Source organism: Pinus tabuliformis, chromosome 4_2 (assembly GCF_031772625.1).
Source record: "Pinus tabuliformis cultivar Carrire ecotype Pingquan chromosome 4_2, CPIR1, whole genome shotgun sequence".
Lineage (NCBI taxonomy): Eukaryota > Viridiplantae > Streptophyta > Pinopsida > Pinales > Pinaceae > Pinus > Pinus tabuliformis.
This window is the reverse complement of record NC_142304.1, coordinates 741,107,123-741,129,527: the sequence shown is the minus strand read 5'-3', so window position 1 is coordinate 741,129,527 and position 22,405 is coordinate 741,107,123. Positions and strand designations below refer to the sequence as shown.

The window sequence follows — 22,405 nt, the reverse complement described above, 5'->3', positions numbered from 1 at the left end:
AACACGGTCTCTTCAGAATATTTAGGGGTTGTCTTCTTTCCAAAGGCTTTCTCTCTTTCAAAAAACTTTTTCACAAGAGAGTCAAAGGTTATATCTTTAAGATTTCCATTTGCTTGTAAAGATTCAAGATAATTGGAGTAAGTAGGATAGAGTGCCTTGAGAAAAGAAATAAGAGGGATATTCAGGTCAACCTTAGTGGACTTGATATCATGCATTATAGACTTTACTTCAGATGCAAGAGAAAGAGGATCATTATTTTTCAGTTCAAGAGTGAAGAGTTTAATCATGAGCTGAACAACTTCAAGTGCAAAATGTGAGTCATAGAGTTCTTTAAGCTTTTCTAAAGCTTCAAAGGCAGTTGAATATGATGAAATATGACGACTCACATCTTCATTTACAGATGTTGCGCTTAATGCATAGGCTTTGTTGTTCTTGTTTTCCCAAATGACGAGCTCTTTGTCTGAGGTCGGCTGTACTGGGTGATTGTCTCCTTCTCCGACACACACTCCTTTCCACAACTCATTGAAGATGAGGGTGTGTTTTATCATCCGAGACCATTCAGGATAGTTATCCTTACCAGTGAGAACTATTCCTACCATAGAGATGATTGAATGCATTCTGTAAAAAAATACTTCTTCTGATAGAAAAAATACTTCTGCTGATATACAGTGAAATTGTACTCAAAAAGGCAAAAAGATTTGAAATCTCTTCCTTACACTACAACATTATGCACTATATTTTCTCCAAACTTATTTTCTTCAAATCCCTCCAATGTTTGATAAAAGCATCCAACATTTCATTGATATATCACTTCAATGTTTTAAAATGTAATATATTTATATATTACATATCACTTCAATGCTTTAACTATACAATGCAACATGTTGTAACTATACCATTCAATTGATTTAAAAAAAAACTGCGTATTGATACTATTCACCTTCTTCAACACCTTGCTGGACTACAAATAACTTGTGACTATGCGGCTGTTGTGGACTCTTCTCTGGCGAACCGATACCTCGTTCTCAAAAAATAAAACCATAGAGCGCATACACCAAAGCTCTTATCAGCGAAATCAAGAGAATACCAATGAGCGCCTAATAACCGCCAAAGCAGAATGGCACAAAATGGATTCGAGCTGCAAACCTCTGAAGCCTTCAAATCACAGACTCTCCTATGGTAATCGCGTTGTGTATTTAACCGCCGTGGAGTTTAATCCGAACAGGCTTCTTTTTTTTCTATTTCGTTGCTTAAATCTGTTCAGCTTCTCTTGTCGTCGTATTTCCAAATCAATATTATTGTCCGCTACTTCTTATACACATTTCGCCATGTCTATTATCTTAGGCTTGGAGGATTTAGTCGATGAAACGATATCCGTCACTACCAATGATGGCCGTAACATAGTGGGTATATTGAAGGGATATGATCAGGCCACCAATCTCATTATGGATGAATCTCATGAGCGGGTCTATTCGACCAGGACAGGAGTTGAGCAGCTTGTCTTTGGCTTGTACATCATCAGGGGACATAACATTAGTGTAGTTGGTGAGTTGGATGAAGACCTTGATTCAAATCACGGACTCTCGCAACTCAGGCAAGGCATGCAAGTACTAAGATAAAAGAATGATCCCGGCAGCCTGAGACAAACAAAAGGATGACTTGCTCGGTGGAGTATGCTTTTGGTTAATAGTCGCTACAGAAAACAAATGGAGGCGCAGGTGAGATGTGGGAATCCACAGACTATAATCAATGGAGGCGTAGCATAATCAGGTGAAGCAATTCATTGAATGGAGGCGCAGGTGCAATAACGCCCTTTTTGAAATGTTTATGACAGTCAGAGAATTGAACAGTCAGACCATGTCAGGCCAGCCAGAGAGCGATTGATGTATTCAGAAGAATAGGCAGGTGCATGCTTGGGTTGAGACTCACAACGAATCCATGCGTATAACACATAGCAAAATGGAACTCACACACAGCAAAATTATTAAACAATGACTGAGATTTCACAGGGATATGAGAGACATGTTAGCCTGCAGAACATGGGCAGAAAATGAGCAGACTATGCAGGAGGGAGTTACAAAGAACAAGAGCTAAAAAGAAGCTGGCTTTGATACCACGTCAGGCCAGGCAGTAACTCCACAAATCAAATAACTGATTCGTATATTCATTCAATCAGGTAGGTCTATTATATACATGAGGGAGAGACTGTTCAGTTCATCTCCCGATGACTGTTCACATTTCTTAATTATTTATTTACAATAATTCACCCAATCACAAGGATTAGGTGTGAACACAACCAATTTGCTATTTTATAATTTCTTGTAAGGTAAGAATTATTTTTTTTCTTAATTGAGATTTGTCATTTTATAAAATTTTCCAATATAGAAATTACTATTTTTTTATCTTTCTATAAAAATTATATATTTTTATTTTTTTCCAATAAAAATTATCAATTTGTTAAGATATAAAAAGTTGATATTTTCTATATTCAAGCTTCTGTAATCACATAATGAATTAAGCAAGTTTATATTTCTTATTAGAAAAATATTTAAAAAAAAATACAATTTTTATAGGAAAGATATATATATATATATATATATATATATAGATATATATATATATATATATATATATTCTTATAATAAAATTTATAAAAGGTAATTGATCTTAGCATTAGCTTTGCATTTCTCTACATTATTTCAATTTTCCAATAAGGTTGCCTAGTTCCAAACTTGTTTTGCCCTTCCCTGTATTATTTTCACCAACGTTGCATAGATCAACACTTGTATTTTTCTAATGGATCAACAAAGTAAAGCTGGAATTAAAAATTTACCTTACCGATTCCTATTCAACAATTAGAAGGTAAGTTCAATGACATATTTCCACTAATTCAACTATTGAAAAATAAGTTTTTAATTTAATGAAATAAATATAAATTTTATTTTTTAACAAAATAAATAAAAGAAAGTAAATCAATATTTTTAAATTTACATACATACATCGCCATAAACCATGTTTGAAAATCCCTTAATTTAAAAAATCCATATTTATTTACTCAACCATGTGGATGTGTGTATCACAAACTTCCAGATCTATTTACCGTATACCTTGTGTATGGCCATTGTTAGGTGTAACGAAGCACTGGCCATTGTTCAATAAAACGAAACACATTACGTATTCATGTTTGGGTGCGAAACACGTTCAAGTTAAGGGACGAAGCAGGAGACAATGAACAAGAGCATGGGACTTTGACAAAGATATTGCACCGTACCGAATTGGAATTCACTGAATTAATTGTCGTACCGAACCAAACTAGTGAATTAATGTATTCTTTTCGCCGATACGGATGAACTTGGTAACAATGCTCCGTGGTATAACCTTAACTCCACTGAACGGAAGCTAAATGGATTCCATCGTAACTTGAGATGGACGTAACCTTTTACATAGTTTGACATTAACATAACAATTGCCATTGTTTTAGAACAACATTTTGTTTTTCTATTTACTTTGTAAACTATAACATATAGTTTGTAAACTTTAACAATGCGCTATGTTGAAAAGGTAATACAACATTATTATTTTTTTCTAAACAAGGTTTTACATATGTACCTACCTTTCCGTCTATGTATAACATGGTTTTCTAACAAAACTTTGTTCCGTGACATACTTAAAAATCATGTGCCCATGCTATGAATTATAAACCCAAATATACGTCTCAATATCCAAATGTACACTTGAGATAGGATTCGACTTGATGCCACGAGTCAAGCAATGGAAATACCATGTCATGTGATGGAAACACCATATGACTAGCGAGGCTTCTTTTGCGTGGGTGCTTCATAAAATTTGATGGATGATTCCTCCATCATCCAGAGTCCAAATGAGAAACCATAAGAAGTTCCAGATTCAAAATGACAAACACTTCAATATGATGTTGTTTTCGGGATGATATGGCACTACCCATTCTCTACACATTCCGAAAACAAATTTGCTACTTGGGACCATCTTAATCATTAAGAAAATTTCGACCTAACCTACAAGATCCATTTTCGATAAATTATGGGTTACAGAAGGAAGGTACATATCCCATACTTGCTTTGGAGATATAGAGGATAGGAAGAGGACAAAATTAAATGCACAACACCTTCGTATGCAGTGTAGAGAGACTTCATGGAAAAATGCATCGTTGGAGAAGGGGGACAAGGAGAGCGTAGAAATTAATAGATATTGATAGAAAGGAGAATCTATGCATAGGTTTTGTAGTTGATCGAATGTCAAGGTTACATTCATCCTCCTTCTGCTTTTGCATGACGTAGTGTGCCAAGATTCTTGTTGAAATTTAGATAGACCTAGAGAGAATATATATGATATGTGACACTTTGTATGTCATGTGCATACCTTTCTTAATGTAAAAGTCTATTGTAGCTACTACAAACCCCCTCAAACATTTTACCCATGCTTTGATTTTCAAGCGTCCCTTCAACCATAGGAACTATCATTTCAACTTGTCTCAAGCTTTTTTCTTGTTTTACTAAGTGTTATAATGACTCATTTTCTCATGTTAATATTATGTTATCTTAATTGTGCTTTCCTTTTAACATATACTAGGCACTCCTTGATTACAGTCAGTCCTTGTCAACAATAGCTACTCAACTTCTGAAGATAGAAAAAGAACCTTTTTTGAAAAAAACTAAGTATTACTTTAACGACATTGACTCATGCTTTTCTTTGAGGAATTGTGCAGTCGACTGTCATAATGAAATGTGCAACTCCTTATTGGAGTGAATTGTGCAATCCTTTGTACCATGAATGTAAGCAATTAATTGTGAGAGAAAATTGTGCAACCCTATGTGCCAATAAAGTATGCCATCCAGTAAGAAGGAAAATTCTGCAACTCCCTCTCTTAGTGAACTATACATCGCGTTCACCCAGTCAATTACACAATTCCTCGAGTTAACCAACTATGAAATAGGGAGTGTGCTCTTCCATGCAGGAGTGTGGCACATGTTTCTAATTTAATCTTCTAACATTTTCTACTTAACTAGGAGTGTCTCCTTGATTTTACACATGTACACTTAAAACCCTAACCCTAATCGCGTGGGCTCTCATCTATATAAGAAATCTACCCTAAAGCTCATTCTCACACGTAATTTGGATCAATACACATTTTCAGAAGAAAAGGGTGCTTTAGATTCCATTTACACTATTTTTTGAGGCAAGTTTCTCAGCTGTCACTTTTTGCTGCTTTTTCTTATGTTGTTTTTGCTTTCACATGTGTCATTTCCTCCTTATTTTCTTATAATAAGTGTCGTTTCTACTATTATTAGCTTATACAAGTGTCATTTTAGACATTTTAACTTATTTTCAAGCACGGCATCACATTTTGTCTTTTCGCCCATTATTGATTATTGCCACTAGGTGTATTTATGTATTCCTGCCCTTTTCCTTTCATTATCTTACTTGCTCAATGTAAGTGACTTGTTTGTATGAATCTTGGGTCAATGCACATCCTTCCTCTCTTCATTCTGCATATCCCAAGTCTACTCGTCTACTAGAGAAAATCGTGCAACCCCCAAAGCCTTCTTCCTTCATCAAATGTGTATTACGACATAATTTATTCGAGTAGAGACTCGTGATTTCCATATGCAACTTTGCACTGTACAATCACTAGGTCCCCATATATGCACTCCGTAGTCACAATTAGTAGTGAGGCCACTCTTCCCCTTGAAACTATGAATTGCGAAGTCCAAGGCCTCTCCCAAGTAGTAACTAGTAGTAACTACAAATTGCATATATCTAGGATCCATTCAATGTCCCTTATAATCAAGAAATATGCAATCTTCCTCTGATGTTGCACATTGGTGGCTAGCTCAATTGTAGAGGAGCTAGTGGCTCCGTGTTGGTGGTGTCTAACTAAAGCATTCTAAAGAGATGATCAATTGATTAATAGAATTTAAGTAGAGAAACAACAAAAATACAGGTGGGTTGAAGGATTTTTCTTCCAGACATCTTTTCGTCCGATTGTGCATGATTATGTGATGATGATGCATATTCCTAACAAAAAGTTTTAAAAGAATAATAAATCCTATCGCTACTAATTCACTCCCACCCTGCTCTCAATAGTGAGTTGATTCCAACATCATCGAAACTTCGATCTGCATAACTACGACTGATGTTAAAGAATACTGTAAAGAATATTATTTTCACCTGTCATTAATACACTATATTAAGTATTGAAGGAATTACATATTTCCCTCATACTAAAAATTAAATTAAAACCTTTGTACATTTAATTACTTTATCTCTCTATATAATGTTTGTTGAAAATTAGGATGGAAATAGATGTATTCTATTTACGGGGCAAATTGATTTTTTTGTTATTGATAGCTTCTTAATTTGTTAATGTATTTATTATTTTTTTATTATTAAAGGCAACTTTACTTCACAAAATTTCCCTAGGTTGTAAAGCACTTCTAGACTCAACCCAATAATAAATTATATATCGAGTTAGATGAAATTAAATGTTTTTATTATATAATCAAAATGTTATTTTTAATGATACATGAGGATTTATATATCAAATTACCTATTTATCTATAACTTAAAAAATTAACAAAATTATTATTTTAATTTTTTTATTAATTAAAAAGTTAGAAAGTACAATAATCATTATAAAAATGTCAGTTTGATCTATTCTAAATAATTAGGAAGAATGATAGTTATTTTCCAAAGCCACATCGAAAATGTCTATTTTTTCATAGCTTCTTCAATCTTTGTTATTATGTTTGAATAACACTATAACAAACAAAACATATGTATTGTTTATATAAAAAGTGTTTCTATATATATAATCTAACTTATAAATGTAATATTCTTTTTAACCAGATTTTATTAAAATTTTTCAATAAAAAATTCTCATTTTTTATTCTCTAGAGCATATTTTTTTTGAATGTATGAATAGATTCACTGCATAAAACAAAAAAAAAATCAAAACACATTTTCGAATGTATAAATAGATTCCGCACTCTAAAAATCCCAAAGCCCAATTGTACATATTAAATCATTTAAATTCAAGTTTTTAAACTTTGTGACCATTTCATTATATATATTAAAGATTTTTTTTTAATATATCTGTGCGCTGTAACATCAAAATTCTAATTTCTTTAAACACTTATGTGCATCATCGCGTTTGTTTGGTTTTTGCAGTTACTGGAGAGGCTTCTGGTGCTGCTGCAACAATGGTTAACGCAAACCTCAAAACTATATTATGCACCGTGTAGGACTAGATGGGCCTTATTTGGCAGCGAACAAACTTTGTATGTCTCCTCCTCGACCACATTTATGGTAGGGACGAAGATGAGCTTCCAATATGCAGAAAATTGGATTTGTCTAGTAAGGAATCACCAACAGGACGATCTGTCAAATTCAAACCGTGAAGAATAGACATTCATGTGATAAGAGCACACAATATTGGATGAATATTGGACTACATTTATATAAAATCGACCAGCCTTGTTGGTCTCCCGTTAACAGCTTTGTTGGCTTCCTGTTACCAGCCTTGGGTAGAGTTTTGGGTGACTGTTGCGAACGACATCGGCACCTGTTACCAAGGGTTCCTGTTACCAGCCTTGGGTAGAGTTTTGGGTGACTGTTGGGAACGACATCGCCACCTGTTACCAGCCTTGGGTAGAGTTTTGGGTTACTGTTGGAAACGACACCGCCATAGGGAATAATAGTAAAATTACCCAGAAGAAAAACAATTTGAAAATTCTGAAATTAATTTTTGATGTATTTGTCAGAAATTTATTTGTCGTAAATGTAAATTTCTGGAAAAAATAAATAAAAATTACATTTATTACCCTTATTTAAAATTAACATTAATATATAGTAAAGAATTTCGAATCAACATTGATATATTGACCAGAGGAACGTGACATCATACTCACTTGCATGGGAACCCCTACTTCTTCCACAACCAGCAAATGCAATGAGTAGATATAACGCCAACTAATACCTTTTGAAAGTGGTGACCTCTCTGTCTCTGCCACATCGTGGCCTTACAAAATATTTGTCGGGGCAGATAACCGTAAGCTAGAATTATGTGAAAAGCCCCGTGCATGTAGAACCGTTCACAAATATTTTTCCAGCCCCACGCGTAGCACCGTCCCGTCCATTACTTGAAGAAGAGAGGGGACGGCGGATTTAACATGTTGTAGAATATGAAATGATTTATTTCTAGTCAAATTTCAAAAAATAGTGCTATGAAGAAAAAAAAAAAACATATAAAAGATAAAACAATTAAAGAACAGTGACTGTGTGAGCCAAGAAATGTTGCAAATCTCATATATTAAATTCAACTATAAACTATATTCTTAAATAGTAAAACTATTACTAAAATATTTGTCAATCAACTCTGCAATCAATGCATTACAACAAATTTCCAGCAATTTCCAGCACTCACCATCGTAACAATCTGCTGCTTTAATTTTACAGACAACACAAAATCTGTTGCCTACTTTGTTAGCAATTTACATAACTAATTAAGCATTATTCCCAACACTCCCCCTTAATGATTAATGATGATTTACTATCTTATCTCGTAATGCCAAAAATTGATCTTTTGCAACTGCTTTAGTGAATATATCTGCTAGTTGATGCTGAGTATTTATATGCTTCAATTCAATCTCCTTCTTTTGCACCAAATCTCTAATGAAGTGATATTTCAGGTCAAAATGCTTTGTCCTGCTGTGATGAACTGGATTCTTTGCTAACTTGATGGCACTTACATTATCACAATAAATCACTGTAGGTTGAATTTGTTTTTCTCCAATTTCTTCCAAAATTTTTCTGAGCCAAAGAGCTTGTGTACCTGCTGAGGTAACTGCAACATACTCTGCTTTTGTGGATGAGAGGGCAACAATGCTTTGTTTTTTTGAGCTCCATGTAATCAAACCAAAACCAAAAGAGAAACAATTTCCAGATGTGAACTTACGGTCATCAAGACTACCTCCCCAATCTGAATCACTAAATCCAACAAGATTGAACTTTTCAGAAGAGTAGTAATGAATACCAAAATTTAGAGTGCCTTTCACATACCTTAAAATCCTCTTGGCTGCCTTCATATGTATTTCAGATGGATTTTTCATATACCTTGAAACAAGTGAAACTGAATATGTAATATCAGGCCTTGTGTGGGTTAGAAAGATCAAGCTCCCCACAATACTTCTGTAAGTTTTCTCATCAATGAAATCAGCACCATCATCTCTACATAACACCTCTCCATCAACACTTGGAGTAGGGGATGGATGACAATCAAGCATATCAAATTTATTTAGCATATCATGTGCATACTTTGTCTGACAAATGAAAATCTCATCCCTACTTTGATAAACCTCCATTCCTAGAAAATATTTCATGATGCCTAGATCTTTCATTTCAAATTCATTCATCATAGCAGCTTTGAATTTGTCACTCTTCTTAGAATTACTACCCATATACAATAGATCATCAACATACAAACTTATGATTAAAATATCAATACTTTCTTGTTTGTAGTAAAGGGTAGGATCATTCTTGTCAGGCCAGGTAACTCCAGAATGAGCAGGAGAGAAAACTTATGTTATTATTCATTAATTAACTCATATTTATATACATAAATACAACGGATCAGTTCATCTTCCTGATGACTGTCCAGTTCAACCATCCATTTCGGATTAGGTGTCAACATTCCCCCCCTTAATCTGAAGGGATGTTGGTGAGTCCAAGCATCATTCTGAATCTTTCAAGCTTTTCTCTTCCAAGCGCTTTGGTGAAGATGTCTGCAATTTGCTCGTTTGTGGAACAATGACGGAGATGGATTGTTTTGGCCTCAACATGATGTCGGATCAGATGATATTTAGTATTGATGTGCTTAGTACGATCATGGAACTTTGGGTTCTTGGACAACTTTATTGCAGATGTGTTATCAATCATGAGTGGAGTTGATTGTATTTGTTTTACCTGCAAATCTTCAAGAATTTTCCTGAGCCACACAATTTCTTTCGTTGCTTCAGCTGCTGCCACATATTCTGCTTCTGTTGTGGAATCTGTTGGTACTGATTCTTTGCGTGATCTCTAGGAGATAGCCCCTGATCTAAGACTCATAGCATATCCTGAAGTAGATGCCCCTGTTTCTTTGTCTCCATCGAAGTCTGAATCAGAGTATCCAATCAAGTTGAAGTCGTCCACCTGTGTATACTTGATTCCAAGGTCTTGAGTTCCCTTCAAGTACCTTAGAACTCTTTTTGCAGCAAACCAATGTCCCTCACAAGGCTTTTGCATAAACCTGGAAAGGATTCCAACAACAAATGAAATGGCTGGTGTGGTAGTAGTGAGGTAGATGAGACTTCCTACAAGCTGTCTATACTTTGTTGCATCCTCAAATTCCTTTCCTTCAATAGATATGAGCTTCAAGTTTTGTTCCATTGGAGTACAAAGGGGATTGCACTCTGTCATGCCAAATCTGTTTAACAAATATCCAATGTATTTCTTTTGAGAAAGAAATATGGACTTTGGATGTTGGGTTACTTCAATGCCAAGATAGTAATGAACATAGCCCAAATCATTCATTTCAAAATTTTTTCCTAATTCTTTCTTTATGGATGCAATATAGCTTTCATTCTTCCCTGTCGTTAAAAGATCATCTACATATACCACAAGATATACAACTGTTTTGCCAACTTTCTTGACAAATAAAGTTGCATCATCAAGATCAAAACGATTGAAGTTGAGTTTCAGAAGATGCTCAGTTAGTTTTTCATACCAGGCTCATGGTGCTTGTTTGAGGCCATACAAGGACTTCTCAATTTTGCATACTTTATGTTCATGTCCTTTCACAGCAAATCCTTCACGGTGGGACATAAAAACATTCTCTTTTAGATCTTCATTCAAGAATGCAGTTTTTACATCCATTTGATGGACTTTCCAACCCTTCTGAGCAGCTAGTGAAAAGAGTGTCCGGATGGTGGCCCATTTTGCTATGGGGGCAAAAGTTTCCTCATAATCGACCCCTTCCTTCTGTGCAAAACCTTTTGCCACAAGCCTAGCTTTGTTCTTGTCAAGTGAGCCATCAGCTTTGTACTTGTTCTTGTAGACCCACTTGCAGCCAATTGGTTTGGTTCCAAATGGAGGATCAACCAGCTTCCAAGTGCCATTCTTTATGAGGGCATCATACTCCTTCTGCATCACTTCTTTCCATTCATCATGAGAAGCAACTCCTTTGAAGGAAGTTGGTTCAAAATCTGTAGACAAGTTCAATTCACAATCATAAGTAACATCCATATCAACAGGTGAATTAGAGTTATCTACATCACCTCCATCCTGTCGGTTTGTATTTCTGGTTCTCGTTTTTCCAATTTCATCAGGATGAACACTTTCAAGTGTCTTTGTCAGCCACTTTGGGGGACCTTTCTGAGATGGTTCAGGCTGCTCTGTTGATTGAGTTGGGTTTGAATCAAGATTGAGTCTCCCAATTCTATCAATTACATCACTTAAAGCATCATCCGTTGTTGGAGTGTCATGCAGGGGAGATTGTTCTTCAGAAGAAGAAGATTCCACATGTTGATCTAGTATAGGAATCCCCCCTTCAAGATGTGGAATCTGATTATCAAACTCTTGAAATGATTTCGGTTTTGTGAATCTATCCAAGCGATCAAGTTGCTGCTCAACAACTCTTTCAGATTTGGATGATTCAAGAAAAATGACATCTCTAGATAAAACAAACTTTTTATTTACTTCATCATAGAGGCGGTATGCTTTAGATGTGTTTGAATACCCCAGGAAGATACATTTACGACTTCTAGCACCAAGTTTGTTTCTATGTACCTTTGGTATTAAAGCATAACAGGTGGAACCAAAAATCGTGAGATGTTTTACCGAAGGAACATGTCCATACCACAATTCATAAGGAGTCTTGTTTCTTATAGCACTAGATGGTCATCTATTCTTTATATATGCAACACATAGAACAACATCAGCCCAAAACATTGTCTTTACATTTTTGAAGAAAACCATGGATTGTACCATATTCAAAATTGTTCTGTTCATTCTTTCAGCTACACCATTCTATTGAGTATTATAAGGCACAATTGTTTGATCTTTAATCCCATGTTGGCGAAGATAGTGTTCAAATTCATTTGATGTATATTATTTTCCATTATCAGTGCGAATAGACCCAATATGAGATTGTGCATCATTTTCAATCCATTTATGAAAATTCTTGAATGTTTGAAAAGCATCAGATTTGTTCTTCAATAAATAAACCCAACACATTCTGGTGTAATCATCAATAAATGTCATGATATATTTATTTCCATTTGCAGAAGAAACAGGCATTGGACCACATAAATCTGAATGAATGAGTTCAAGCTTCCTATGTGCTCTTGAATGTGAATCATGAAAAGACTGTTTGCTATGCTTTCCTAGAATGCAAGCTTCACATTGCTTATGTTTTCTAGGAATTATAGGCAATCCAGCAACACCATTTTTCTTCAACAAGCGGAGACTATCATAGTTTAAATGTCCAAATCTAGCATGCCATAATAAACTTGATGGAAGTGTACCTTCTTCATGATGAGAAATATATGAAAAATGTTGTGCATGAGCAGAGGTTCCTTGCAGTTTAAGAAGTCTTTCTTCTTCTATACCCCTCATCACAAGTGAATGGTCAGATGTCTTTCTTACCTCAATCTTTCCATCAAACATATGAATGGAGTGACCTTGTTGGCGGATGTGGACCAGGCACAACAAGTTTCTCTTGAGCTGTGGAAGATATAGAACATGATCCAGAAGAAAGTCTGGAAGATCAAGCAGTTTAAGCCTGATTGTGCCAAGCCCTGATGGCTTGATTTTTGACTGATCTGCAAAGTATACTGCTCCATCAACATTGTCAGTGAAATCTTCAAAAAAATCTTTCCTATGAGTCATATGACAGGTTGCTCCTGAATCAAGCAACCAGTCATTTTTCGAAGAAGCAAGTGAAGCATTAAACAAATCTTCATTTACTCGGATGTTACATTGTGCCTCAATATAGTGAGCGGATTCAGGTGCTTTACCTTTGTCTGTGTCATCAATTTTAACTTTCTGCTGATTTCTTCTCTACTCAATCTTGTCCCATGGTAGCTTGCATGTAGAAGCATCATGTGATCCATTTCATTTGCAGCAAATGCAATGCAGATCTGCCTTTTCTGCTTGAGAATGTCTGCCTCCCTGCCTCTGAAGTATATTCCTCTTCCTCTTCGTCCACCTCTTCCTCTTGTAGAATCTTAAGCAGGATGCTTTTCTTTATGAGCAAGGCAAACAGTCTCTTCAGAAGATTCAGGGACTGTTTTCTTTCCAAAGGCTTTCTCCCTTTCAACAAACTTTTTCACAAGAGAGTCAAAGTTTATATCTTTAAGATTTCCATTTGCTTGTAAAGACTCAAGATAATTGGAGTAGGTAGGATAGAGTGCTTTGAGAAAGGCAATAAGAGAGATATCCAACTCAACCTTAGTGGCGTTAATATCATGCATTATAGACTTTATTTCAGATGCAAGAGCAAGAGGATCGTTATTTTTCAGTTCAAGAGTGAAGAGTTTGATCATGAGTTGAACAACTTCAAGTGCAGAATCTGTATCATAGAGTTCTTTCAACTTTTGTAGAGCTTCAAAGGTAGTGGAATAGGATGAAATATGACGACTTACTTCTTCATTTACAGATGTTGCGATCAATGCATAGGCTTTGTTGTTCTTGTTTTCCCAAATGGCGAGTTCCTTGTCTGATTTAGGCTGCACAGGGTCTTTGTCTTCTTCTCCGACACACACTCCCTTCCACAACTCATTGTAGATGAGGGTGTGTTTTACCATCCGAGACCATTCAGAATAGTTCTCCTTGCCAGTGAGAACTATTCCTACCATAGAAATGATTGAATGCATTCTGTAAAAAATATCTCTGCTAAAAAAACCTTTGTTGATAGAAAAAATTTCTGCTGAAAAAAAATCCTTATGCCACAGCCTTATGGACTTTACTTACTTCTAACATTTGCATCAGCATTTATTATATCAGCATTTGTTATATCAGTAATATTACTATGTTTTGAGAGAAAAAAAAATCTCAATGATCACTTCAATATCTATCAATATATCATGCAATACTACAGATGTTTTGATATAAAACACTCTCACTGATATAAACACTCTGACTGATATATAAACACTCTGACTACTTTGAAAACTGCTTACCATACAATACTCAAAACTGCCATCATAAATACATATCGACAGCACAACATTATACCGCCATTAAAATCATCTCTCTTGTCATTCTCAAACTTTCGGGACTCATAGTGAGAAAGAATACATCTCCACGTTGAGATGAATCAGGTTAAATTCATATGGTTATCTTCATGCATAAACAAACTGCGCAATACTGAATCAAACTGTGCATATCTGGAGGTGTTGCTGCCTATTTAAATACGCCAACGATTGCTTCGATAGGAAGAGAAATAATGGTGGCAGTTACGGGTACCCGTCCACAAACAATAATATTCAAAAGCTCTTTCAGATAACCATCGTTCCCAAGAGTAATATAGTGGAATTTAATAGAATTGAAAGAGAAATGAACCTGGGAGGACGGCGTAGGAAGACTTCAGAATTGGGGGCTTCTTATACGAGTAGGAGTCGAGGAAGGAGTCGACAAGTAGGAGTCGACGAAGGAGATATCTTTTCTCCAAAAGTTTCAATAAGGGAGTTGGAGGATATGTTTAAGGCATTTACAGTTCATGGAGTTTATTCGTTGAATAAATGACACCATTGCGTTAGCAGTTTTTAGGAAACCTGCTTCTGCTTGTGAAGCACTACGAATCATTCATAGTCAATATAATATCCGTGCATTGGATGAGAATGACAGTCTTCTCAGCTTACTTTCTGATAAAGATTTGGAACCTCCCTTTCCAAGACCTCCTACTTCTGCTCGAACCACACAGAGGATGATTGTTGGAGCTTTAAGAAGCCAAGGGCTCACCAAACTTCCGCTGCGCCACTTCCGCTGGCTCACCAATCCAGCTTTAATTCTATTCGAAAACAATAAGGAGATATCTTTTTGCAATGGAGTGAAGATGACAGAAAACCAGTCTACAAACAATACCCAATTCTACATTTGCTAAATAACTGAAAGGATCTCGGCGGCAGGCATTTTAATTAAACACATAATATAATTTTGCATTCTCCAGAAAACTCAATGTTCGTTAATTTGCAATTCCAACCAGGAGTAGGGACTATGTGTTCACCTTCTTTGTTATCTCTCGGCTGAGCAAAAACGTTCAGATGCATGTAACCCGCCTTCCATGTTGAAGAACATTGGTGGCAGAGCTACAACCTCTAGAATGCTAGGATTTCGAATGATTCCAATCGGCGTGAGGGAAGAGGGAAGGGCGTTACCAATGCAGTGACGCTTCAACGGATGTATAGTGCGCAGTCTTCATGACACCTCTGTCCTGATGACTGAGCGCAGCAGAAAACGGATGCGCAGAGATTCAATGAGGTGCAAAGAATCAGGCAGAGGAAAGAGCGCTGGCAGAGGCAGGATTTATAGCTATTTTAGGAACTGGGACCTGAGCTCTGATACCATGTCAGGCCAGCGTAACTCCAGAATGAGCGGGAGAGAAAACTTATGTTATTATTCATTAGCTAACTCATATTTATATACATAAATACAACGGATCAGTTCATCTTCCTGATGACTGTCTAGTTCACCCATCCGTTTCGGATTAGGTGTCAACAATTCTTACTTCTCTCGAAGCCATTTTCCTGGAAGTATCCATCAATCCTTGCATACCACGCTCTTGGTGCTTGCTTAAGGCTATACAAAGCCTTCTTCAACTTTTAGACATTATTCTCCTTTCCTTCCACTTCAAAACCTTGTGGCTGCTCCACATATACTTCCTCTTCTAAGTACCCATTCAAGAAGGCACTTTTCACATCCATATGATGTATGCTCCACCTTTTATGCGCTGCTAATGAAATCAACATTGTAATGGTATCCTGTCTTGCTTCTGGTGCAAATGTCTCTTCATAATCAATTCCATACTTCTGTGTGAATCCTTTAGCAACTAATCTTGCTTTGTGTCTTTCAACACTCCCATTACTGTTAAATTTAGTCTTATAGACCCATTTGGTGCCAATCTTTTCCTTGTCATGTGGAAGCTCTATCAACTTCCAAGTGTCATTCCTTTGAATGGAATCCATCTCTTCTTCCATGGCTTGCATCCAAACCCCATTAGTACATGCATCTTCAAAACATGATGGTTCAAATTCAGCCTTAGCTAATAAAGCAAAATTGACTATCTCACCTATTGGGCTTTCTTCATGTGCTTGATTTGCACTCCTCTCATAAATATCACTCAATCTTCTTACCTTCCTTGTAGAACTTGGAGAAGAAGTTGGACTTGAACTTGATGTTGAAGAAATTGATGAAGGGCTGCTTGGTGGAGTTAACCCACTAATTACAGAAACATTAGTTGGCTACTCATTATCATTATCAATAATTATATCATTCAAAATAGATTTTGTCTTCTCAACATGGCCTTTTTGATGACCATAAACTCCCCCTTCATAAAAAATTACATCTCTTGAGACAATAAGCTTGTTAGTTAGAGGATTATACAATTTATAAGCCTTGCTTGTCTCACTATACCCAATAAAAATACATAACTCACTCTTTGCATCTAACTTTTTTCTATTCTGATCAGGTACATGCACATAAGCCAAACAACCAAAAACTTTGAAATGATTAACATTAGGCTTTTTTCCATACCAAGCTTCATAAGGAGTCATATTTTCCAGTGCACTGGTGGGGCTACGGTTCATGATGTATACTGCTGTAGCAACTGCATCTCCCCAATAAGTGTTGCTCAATCCCTTAGTTTGTAGCATGCATCTTGCCATTTCAACCACATTACGATTTTTCCTTTCAGCTATGCCATTCTGCTGGGGTGTGTATGCTGTAGTATGCTGCCTCCTGATGCCATTCATATCACAATAACTCTGGAAAGCTTTTGAGCAGAATTCTCCTCCACGGTCAGTCTGCAAACATTTGATCTTGCACCCTCTCTCATTTTCTACAAGGGCTTTGAACTTCTTGAATGTATCCAGGGCTTCACTTTTAGCCTTCAAAAAATAAACCCAACAATTTCGTGAGTAATCATCAATAAAAGTGATGAAATATGATGACTTACCCAAACTCTTAGTCTGCATAGGACCACATATGTCTGAATGAACAAGCTGAAGTGGGTGACAAGCCCTCCATGCACTACCCTTTGGAAACCTTTCCCTTGCATGCTTTCCTTTAGCACATCCTTCACAAACCTCCTTATGCTCTTCTACCTTGGGCAAACCAGAAACTAATGCATGTGAGGTTAGAAACTTCAAACTGTGAAAATTTAAATGCCCATACCTGAGATGCCATAACCAACTTGAATCATCATAAGCCATATTAGCAAGATTGTTGTTATGTTCATCAAACCTCAAGAGAAACATCCTATTTCTTCTCATAGGCACAACAGTGATCACTCTATTTCCCTTATTCTTGTCATAGATAGTACATGTCTTATTTTCAAAGACTACTTTATATTTTTTCTCACATTGTTGTCCAACACTCAACAAATTATGCTTCAATTGTGGAGTATAATAAATGTCATGAATACTCTTTATACGTTCTTTTGTTTGGACCTCCATAGATCCTTTGGCAGCAACCTCCAATGATTTATCATCACCAAGCTTGATCTTGGATTTGAAACTTCCATCCTTTGCTAAAAACAAATTCTCATTTCCTGTCATATGGTTAGAGCATCTAGAATCTAGGTACGAAACATCTTTACTAGTATTTTCACCTTTGGCATAAGATAAAAATAAGTGATCTTGAGGATACTCACCACTTTCATGAGCATAATTAGCATTTTTACCTTCTTTCAATCTGCATTCTCTTTCAAAGTGACCATACCTGTTACAATGGTAACATTGAACATTTCTCTTATCAAATCTACCTCTACTTCTTCCTCTGAAACTACCTCTTCCACTTGATTCACCTCTTCCTCTACCTCTTGAATAATTTTGGCTTTGCCATTTACCTTGACATCAAAGATCCAACCAATTCATCAAATTGTAGTTTTGTTAAATCCTTACTTTCCTCCATGATTATTGCAACATGATTCCATCTATGTGTTAAAGACCTCAATACTTTTTTAATTAAAACTTCATTACTTACAACTTCTCCAAGTGTAGCCATTTTATTGATCACATCTTTGACTCTCACACAATAGTCACTGATAATTTCAGCTTCTTGCATCTTCGAATTCTCGAACTCTCGCCTCAATGTCTGAAGCTTGACCACCTTAACTTGATCACTACCTTCGTAAGCTTCTTGTAGAGTCTCCCAGGCAGCTTTGGCAGTTTTTGCTCCAAATATTCTTGGAAATAAGCTCTTATCAAGAGCTATCTGAATGTGAAACAAAGCTTGAGCATTCTTCCTCCTTGCTTCCTTTCTTATTGTTCTTTCATTGGCTGTAAGAGCATTCCAATCAGCTAGCTCTTCATATCCTAATTCAACAATCTCCCACAAATCTTTTCCAATCAAAAGGGTTAGCATCTTAATGCACCAATAATCATAATCGTTGCCATCAAATTCTGGAACTAGAATCTGGTTAGAATCCGACATGATTAACTTTGGCGAAATTCCAACAATAAAGCTTTAACCCAAAAAAAAATTACATGCTCTGATACCACATGTAGAATATGAAATGACTTATGTCCAGCCAAATGAGAAAACAGTGCTATGAAGAAAAAAAACATATAAAAGATAGAACAATTAAAAAACACAATGACTGTGTGAGCCAAGAAATGCTGCAAATATCATATATTAAATTCAACTTTACTATTACTAAAATATTTGTCAATCAACTTTGCAATCAATCTACTGGCATTATAGCGAATTTCCAGCAACTTCCAGCACTGACCATCCTAACAATCTGCTGCTTTAATTTTACAGACAACACAAAATCTACTGCCTACTTTGTCAACAATTTACATAACTAATTAAGCATTATTCCCAACAGTTGTCCAATCAAGAAACGAGGGAGGTGAAAAAAAATTAGCGCCCTTATTAGTTTTCGAAAACCATCAAAAATAAATTGTTTCCCTATTGAAGGATATATGCATGCGATCAGTATCGACTAACAAACCAAATGTCTTATTAGCAATAAACAATGTGTGATAAATATAAAATGTAAAAACGATATGTAGTAGTTAGTACTTATGGCTTAGTTTAAATATAGCTAAAGTAGAGTTTAGATTGTTGACAATCTATAGTCTAAAAATATATTTCACATGGAAATTGTACGCTGAATGGGGAGGAAAACTTTCCAATTTTTTTCCAATTTCCCATAAAGTTTTAAACTTGGGTTCAATATGTGATTATTGGAGTAGTTCTCATGAATATTTATGTTACTGAAAGTTTAACAGAGTCAAATAAATTTGTCTATATACATCTAATTTTATGTGTAAATAGATTTTATAGCAACTTAATTTTATAGAAACCATTATTGAAATAATAAAGCTAGAATTCGATTGAAGATATGGTCATGTGAGTAGTTACCATGAATATTAAGAAACATAATCAAATATTTTTTATATACATATATTTTATGTAATCCATTAGCAAATTATTAAGGTTTACAAGCAAAACTTTATATACACAATATTTTATAAATTTTGAAACAGCATTGAAATTTTATACAGTTATTTAAATTTTATAGAAACTTAATTTTATATAAACCATTATTCAAATAATAAAGCTAAAGATGAAGTAATAGGAATGAAATTGAAATTTATATAAACTTATATATGATTTTGATATAAAAATTAAAAATATTTAAATTTTGAAATAACATTTTAGAAATGTCCACTTGGGATAGTTCAATTGGCAATGTCAGTGGAAATGAAGTCTTACTAAAGGAAAATAATTAATCTTACTTAAAAATATGTAAACCCTTCATGCATTTGAATTTTTTTTTCATATTTCTCATTCAAACTAATATCAGAAAGTAATAGCCATGTACTTTCCCCTTTGTAAAGGATTAGCTTGTGCAAAATGAGTAAGGGAAAATGAAACTATGTAAGATTAGTAAGAGAAAATCCAACTCCAACTATAAATATGTAATGATTACATAATAAGAATGTAGACAATAAAAGTTAAAATGAATAATATTAAAAAATAACAAAATTTAATTTATAATGTTAAACTATAGACATGATGTAAATGTATTCAAATAAAAAAAAACTAAATGCATAATTAGAAAATGTAAGACAAAAATTAAGATTAAAACATTATATTATAATAAAAAAACACAATTTGTTAGCTTCATGAAATGAAATTTAAACTCTCATACACCTAAAATAACTATATCAAAAGTAAAATTCAACTGATCTTAGTTTGGATTCCACGACTAATTTAAGAAATGAGAGATTCCTGAAGAATAAATGAGTGAATCTGGAAGAAATTTATTGGCAGTCCCTGTGGAATGGAAATTCTCCCAGAAATTTTCTCAGAACATATATTGCAGAACATATATTGCAAAGCATTGGCACACCTCCCTATCTCCTCGACTCCTCAAACCTTGCATTAATGAACCCGTAAACATTAAAAACCAAACACAACTAATATTGTTACATCATTAATACAATTACAAGGATTGAAATAGCGGTCTTACCATTGTAAGGATGTTGAACCATGTTATATAATATTTATAAATGTCAGATGCTACAATTTTCAGCCTCGGTAGAGTAAGAATATTGAACCAAGTTATATAATATTTATAAATGTCAGATGCTACAATTTTAGCCTCGGTAGAGTTTTAGCCAGGCTGTGAACCCTAACGAAAGAAGCTAAGTTACATGAACTACGTGAGCACGTAACTGATACAACTCCTTAAAAAGATAATCAACAATTTCAACATCATCAAAAAATCTTTATGGCGACAATGAGATTGAATGATAGTAAAAATTGTAAAAGCCATTTGAGACCAAGGTTGAAAGGAGATAGAATTGACATGACTAAATATTTTCTTTTGGATTTTAGACTTGTCATACAAATGACCGTGGCCAAATAGAGTGATTGCACTTGGAAAGAACCGTGATCAAAGAAGCTAAGTTACATGAACTGTGTGAGCACCTAACTGATACCTGGGCTCAGCAATCGGCCCGAAACACGTGCAAACCAAAAACTAAGAGATACCAACAATAGAAATCAAAGACCCTGAAATAGCTGTGTACAGGCTGTATATGCAAGAGCATGCCCACATTTGCAACTTTATGAGCTTTTCCCAGGAAAAGAAGGCTCTCAACTAGTGGAAACAACAAAAATGGCACCTAGTAAAAGAAAGCATCCAGCTGCGGCGATCCAAACTGTAAATTTATTCGTGCAACAATACTCTAAATTTACCGGATTCATTGGTGCAATAATAATTGCAAGGAAATAAAAAATATAAAAGCCATTCAGGGCAGATAAATTCAAAACCAAATCAAAATAAATCAAAATATTAAAACCTGGGATCCAAACTGAGGCCATTTATTCAAAATAAATCAAAATATTAAAACCTGGGATCCAAACTGAGGCCATTTATTCTTGCAATAATACTCTAAATTTAGCGAATTCATTTATGCAATAATAATAGCAAGGAAATTAAAAATATAAAAGATATTCAGGGCACATAGATTAAAATAAATAAAATGTTAAAACCAGATAAGACATGTGAATTTTCTTTTAATAAAACAACATGTTCTACTTGCAAAAACAATTTTTAAGAAAAAAAAGTTCCAAATCAAATTACATTTTTGTCAGTCCTCACCTTCTAAATTACTATAGTAAAACATATACAAGCATGCCACACAGTTGGACCCATTCATTCGTGCAATAATCCTCTAAACTCATAGCATTCATTCGTGCAATAATACTCTAAACTCAGCGCATTCATTCGTGCAATAATACTCCAAACTCGCATTCATTCGTGCAATACAAGGAAATAAAAATGAAAAAGCCATCCAGTCCACATAGATTCAAAAAAATTCAAAAGGTTAAAACCAATGCACATAGATTCAAAAAAATTCAAAACGTTAAAATCATGCCATTGGAGCCCATTTCACTACACAATTGACCAAAAAAAATAAAAATTACAATATTTATCAGAAATTCCAGAAGCCCAAAACTATTGAAGAAGTTGTTCCGAGATCTTTATAAAATTATTAAAGTTTCAAAGCCGGTCCAGTATTAGAAGTTGATGAATCCAAACAAAAAAAGTCTACCACTAATAGTTTCTACACAAATTCTCGACTAGTTCTCG

General features: G+C 34.9%; 1 pseudogene; it reads left to right on the top strand.

Moving 5' to 3' along the window:
- Nucleotides 1-1,328: 1,328 nt before the first annotated feature.
- On the top strand, nucleotides 1,329-1,884 carry LOC149171727 (sm-like protein LSM8 pseudogene; annotated as a pseudogene).
- The last annotated feature ends 20,521 nt before the right edge of the window (nucleotides 1,885-22,405 follow it).